The sequence below is a fragment of the Bactrocera oleae genome, chromosome 2 (assembly GCF_042242935.1).
Source record: "Bactrocera oleae isolate idBacOlea1 chromosome 2, idBacOlea1, whole genome shotgun sequence".
Classification (NCBI taxonomy): Eukaryota; Metazoa; Arthropoda; class Insecta; order Diptera; family Tephritidae; genus Bactrocera; species Bactrocera oleae.
This window is the reverse complement of record NC_091536.1, coordinates 23339253-23345596: the sequence shown is the minus strand read 5'-3', so window position 1 is coordinate 23345596 and position 6344 is coordinate 23339253. Positions and strand designations below refer to the sequence as shown.

Below are 6344 nucleotides of genomic sequence, written 5' to 3'. Positions count from 1 at the left end.
GATTATTCGACAGTTAGGCGTGGCGGGAACTTGACAAGCGCTGGGCAACTATCGGTACCCGTGCGATCGCAAGACCTTCCTGGCCCTAAATAAATCGCAAGTTTTCTCTAATTGTAGCGCTTTAACTGACAAATATAATGATCAGATCAAAAATCTTACCGTATGCCTATTGCAGAAGCTGCTTGAAAGAAGACGAGGTAGAAACGTTATAACACTTTCTTCTCTTTGCGAGATCAAGGCTAAGCCACTTTGGATCTCACACCTTTAGACATCCAGCTGAACTGGCAAGCATAGAAATTAAACGTCTAAGCAGATTTGTAATGAGTGTGTCTACTTAATAAACGAGCTTTGTTATTTCTACAGTTATTCTAATGCAATGTTCAATGTGGGCTCACCACTGTGTCAAAGTCTATTGGAGTAAAGGTTATTAACATTTTGTACTTTATCTTGTTACGCACAACTTTCAATATTTTACACGTAGATAATGCTAAACTTTTTGGCGCAAGGTGTTTGGTAGCAGCTGCAGACAGGGCTTAATAAAAAAATAACCACAAAAAAATACCAAAAATTAGAAAGAGTAGCAATACCATGGCATTTCAGAAGCCAACGGTTTAGCAATGAAAAATCAAGAAAACTCTGTTAACATTTTAAGTGTTAAATAAAAAAACAAGCAACGAGGAGCTACAGCAAACATTTACTTCGTCCACTTTTTCTACTAAAACATCAATCCAATGCAAGCCCACAGAATGCCACATATTGTACTGAATGCTATGACGAAACTTTTGCAGTTGCCAAACAATATATGTATGCGCACACATTTCTACGAACGCAGCAAATGTTGAAGTGCACACGGGGGCGTATGAGTAACCACGCAGCGAGAATCCAATGGGGTCACTACACTGCAACATACTTCGGCGGTGTGATACTAGTCTTGTTCTGGCGCATGGAAAACTTGCCGTAATTACCATATGTGGCAAGGTGATATTTGCATATTATTTGCAAATTTTGAAAAAATTTAATAAATAATAAAAACAAATTGGATTTTATAGTTGGCTGAAAAAATTTAAAGCTTGCTGCGTTGCAAAACAAAGTAGTAAATTTGCGCTTCAATGGGAGCGTGTTCAGCTGCTGGGTGCATACTACACACTATGCAAAATTATACTCGTTTGTATGTACATATGTATATGTATGTATGTATGTATTTAAGAACCTTGTTATATGCAAAGATAAATATTTTTGTTCACTGTGCAACTTTTGCATGTAAAATATGTACTTTCGCTATTTTATTTCAACTTTTGTTTTGAAAATTTTCAAGTTAAACACGACATTGCCTCTTTTTTTGCTACGCACTCTGCGCGACTAAAGCTTGTTGATAACAAGAGTTGAGACGACATTTTATGCTGGATGTGCAAAAATTATTCTGCTCCAGATTTTAAGAAATTCCCATTTATTTCGTTTTTACTTTTGGCTGCTTTTATTTTCTACTTTTCATGTACTATGAATTGAGTGATGCACTGGATGCAGTACAGCTGGTTTTCCTTACGTCTTCAGCCCAAAGAGAATCTGTTGTTACGCAGTATCACCAAATGGTTTGCAAATAATTTTACTATCAGAAAATATTTTCCGATATATCTACTTGTACATATGTATAAAATAGTTAAATAAAACATTTAATATACGCAGACAATTTTATAAAATATTAAAAAACTTCATTCACTTAAAATTGAAAACGTTTTTATTGTGAGTTCGGCAGATGATGCAAAATACCAATAAGAAAAGTGTACGAGGTAAAATTTAAGTTTTCAAATTTTCTTAGTTGGTCCAACGTTTGCCCCTGGTACATTTGCAATTTTTCCGAAATAGTTATGTGGTTATACCATTGTAATTGGCAATTTCGCAATTTCTTGTTACTACAGAATATGAGAAAAAAATATTTAGCGCTACAGCTTTGACATTTTTACTATGTTTGCTTGTTCTTTGCACTTTATTTTACAATTGAAACTTAATGCTGAAGATGTAGCGCTCTTCTCAAGGGCGCTGCGAAAACTTTTAATGCGGCCTAGAATAAAGCACATAAACTACGTAAGTGCCAACTATATGCTTGGTGAGTATGTGTGCTGGAAAATTCTTAAAATTCTTTCAGCGCCTAGAAGGCCTAAACAAATACGTTGAGCGAATTTCAGCATAAAGCAATAGTGAAAAATGCGCAGTGCCAGCGATGTAGATACAGTGCGTTCAGCCAACGGCAGCACAAGGCGAGTGAGAGATATTTCAATAGCATACTTTTCGGCATTCATGCTATGCATGTGTGATGCCACCTGTTGTAATAAAAATACAAATTTCTAGCATAGCATATTCCATTTGCAACCGACTAAAGCAAAAAATAACAAAACAGAAAAAACTCAATTAATATAACTCATAATATTTTCGATGAATTAAAACGGAAGCACATTATAACTTAAATAAGCAGGGTTTAGCACTTGCGTCGCTAAGCGTGATATTATTAATTTTTAATATGTTTTTCTCTAAAAAATAACTCTCCGCAACGAATGCACATTTCCTCTGCTCTACTGCATCTACTTAAAAGCATGTCTCTGGCACAAATATTCAGCATGCCTTGTCTCCGCCAACTCAATGCCTTGAGTTTAGAAAAATATGAGCATTCGCCCAAAAGCATACTGTTAACGACTCGCGAGCGGAAGTTGAACGCTTCCATTTTTCCATTAAATTCAACTTCTCTCTTCAGTGCATCGATGTGCAAGCGAGCAAGTTTAGGAAAACTGAAACTGAACTGAGGAAAGCGGGCGGGCATACGCGATAGCTTTTTGGATAACCGCGTGTACATAGTAACAACAAAAGCAACTTTAAATAATCAGAAAACTATATTGTTGCCCTAAAGGCTGTTATAATTTCATAATATTTCACAAAGTATACGCCATCAAACTGTGAAAATGGCGTGGCAACAAATACGCAACGGAGTGGGCGTAGCTATGAACGGGTGCAGAGGGAAGAGACGGTGGTCAAAAAGAGCTTGTGCTCTGCGAAATGCAACGCACTTAACATTTTACGCTTAACAAGTATGCAGAGAGAGATGAAGAGGGGTTCCATATTGAAGAGGGCAAACGAATAGCGTATTAGCGTCACTAAATATCAGCCCAAATAGGACGCGTGTGGCTAAGCAACGGGAAAAGGTGCAGTAGCGGATTTTAGAACTGCGCAATTTCCCACTGCCACTTGGTGGTTACGCCAACGGACCAACTTCCGTACCAACCAAGAGATGAGTGGATGACAGGGGGAGCGCTAAAAGCTGTGCTGCGCGCTCCAAATGTAAGCAAATTTTAATAGAAAAAGTTTGCGCGAAATCAACAGAAAAAATATTGCGACACACAGTCACACAAGCACGCGACGCTAAAAACAACAAACATATTTCTAATGTTATAAAAATCAGGGTAACTAACCAAAGCTTTGCAGTTCTTTTTTTCGCACACACAAATTCTTTACGTGTATGTTAGCAGCAAAGTAGCAAAAATTTTGGTTTTTTTTTTAGGAAATTTGCGGTGGTTGCTGAAAAATTTTAATATCAAACCTTTTTTGTTAGTTTCCATGAGCAATATAACGGCACAACAATTGGTATCGGTTTGTATGTTAATTATTTATTTACTAGTATATTTATATCTAGATACGCTGGCAATAAACGCTTCCGGCTTTAGTAAAGCTACAGTCAACGCAAGTGTATATATAAATGGCATTTCAATTCAAATAAATTCAAACCGAACGGAAATGAAAAACATAGCAGTAGATAAAATATTGGAGTGGAATAACGGAGAAGTGGCTGAAGTATGGTATAATAGTAATGTGAAAATACAAATCATCTGTAGAACAGGAATCGAAAAATGGTCAGCACTTTTATGAGAGCCGATTGCAACAGTATTTAGTATACTAAATATTGATATTTTATTCCGCTTCAAACATTCTTTCTGCTCTTAAATTTAACGAAACTACTTTAATGGCGCCAAAATCGAAAACTAAAATATATAATAATATTATATATATCAAAAATATTAAAGTACAAACCTAAAATTTCTCAAAAACGGTTAATATACATATGTAGTCAGGCAGTAGTCGGCTAAAAACTTTCGAAATCAATATGAAGATGATGAAGAAACGGAGCTTCTCTGAAAATACCATTTAAATTTCTTGTTTTCATAGTAATTTCAAATTACCAAATGCATTTCATAACAATATTATATGTATATGCTACATGTTACTTGTATTAACACCGCAAATGGTCTGCTGTAACTTATAATAAAGCATGCATTTCAAATTGTAGCCAGCCGGAAACGCCGTTTATTATTATGTGCACCTTTTTCGCTGTTCGGTGAAACACTAAAACCGCAGCGTATTTTTATGTAAATGCTGTGGTTGCACAGATTGTTTATATTTTGTTTCTGCCACATTGGATACTGCGTCGTACGAAATATACACTGTTATTCTCCTTTTTTGCGTGCTTAGTATGTAGTTTCATTTCACCGCTATTGTTGCAGCATTCTCACTTTGCCAACATCAACATCCGCACGTTTAACCGTTATAATTAATAAATAAATATACATCTCTCGGCGTTGTTTTTAGATTTTTGTAATATTTTAATGTAATTATGTAAACTTAAAATATGCGGATCGCAGACTTGAGCCATTTTCAATTGACCAAAAGAACAACAAACAAAAAATGTTGATTCATCGGCTAATTTGAAATGCAGAAAGTAGTTTTGAGCATGAGCTTAATATTTACAAATCCTTTTTTGTACGGAAGGATAAAAGGTTTTTTCACCTTATGGTAGAAAATTGGCTTCAGTACCCACTCAGTTCTATGGGAAACAGCAGGTTATTTTTGCAACGCTAAAGTACCAATGTAAATGGCTGAGCGAAAAAGTGAATATTTTTGAGAAAAGTAAATAAAAATAACGAGTGAAACAAATGCAAACGAGTATCGCTGACTGTACCAGCGTGAGTATACGTTATTCGTGTGAAATACAAAAACAAAATCAAAAACAATAAGGAAGGACAAATTTCGGGTGTAACCGAACATTTTACACTCTTGCAACTTGCAAGGATCAAAGCAGGTGAAATACCCTGTGTGTAGCAAAAATTTATATTAAGCTAGAAAAACCGTTAACTTCAGCTGCACCGAAGCTTTAATACGTATGGCAGCTTATATGCTATAGTGCACCGATCTGAACAATATATTCGTAGATTGTAGTGTTGCCTTGAACTATGCCAAATTTCGTGGAGATATCTTGTACATACAAGGAATTGATTTTGACCGATCACAATATAACTGTAATAGCAGGTCGATAATTTGTTTCTATCTGATAATAAGAACAAAATACAAAATTGTAATATACATTAAACTCAATAAGGGGGCGGCCACGCGTTTTTTTTACAAGTGTTTTAGCCCAGAGGAGCCTCTCATTAGTTCCATTCGTTGCACCAAATTAGTTTTCTATCTTGATTTGCGGTTAAGTTATGACAATTTATAGGTTTTCGATTATTGGCGTTTGTGGGCGTGGCAGTTTTACAATACCAAACTCCTTATGGTGGCAAAGAACATGTGTACCAAGTTTTGTGAAAATAGCTTAAGTTTTACTCAAGTTACAGCGGTTTGACAGTGACCCGGATATCAACTCATCTCGTCATGCTGCTCATGTATATACATATATATATATATAAATTTTATGTATACAAGTATATTGAAAATAATCCTATATCTATCTCAATTAGTTTAAGGTGATACAAACAACCGTTAGGTGAACAAAACTATTATACTCTGTAGCAACATGTTATAAAAGCATAACAACGTGCTTAAGCGGAGAAAAATTCAATTTAATTGAGCTTACTCAGTCACATTTGCTTTTATTATTGCAGCCATTTTTATCGTTCGTTATTATCACCCTTTGTGCTTTATTTATTTGTGTCCCTTTAGTGAACGTGCAAAGGGCTTGGAAAAAGAGCGCTGAAGCGCTCCATTCTATTGTTGCTGTGATTTTCAATTGAGCTGTAAAATGCAGTTTGCGGCAATTGTTGGTGCGTTCGCTTTTATTGTCAGCCAATGCTGCAGTTGCCTTACCATGGCAGCCATTGTTGCTGTCATTGATGGCCGTCAATGTTTATTGCCGCTAACATAACAACAGCAATCGCTACTTCATTCATGGTTGTTTTACTATTTGTTGCAGTTGTGTTTGTTGTTATGGTTGTTGTTAGTCACATTGTGACAAATTGAAATAGTGAAGAGTTTTCCGAAATGATTATGTGTTGATAGCGGCAATCAGCTCTACTGTTACGATTGTT

At 35.8% G+C, this 6344-nt stretch overlaps 1 protein-coding gene across 3 annotated transcripts in view; it reads right to left on the bottom strand.

Annotated features, from left to right (window-relative positions):
• LOC106618116 (trichoplein keratin filament-binding protein) overlaps positions 1-6344 on the bottom strand; it is a 76512-nt gene that overhangs the window by 45900 nt on the left and 24268 nt on the right. The gene's annotated exons all lie outside the window — the stretch shown is intronic.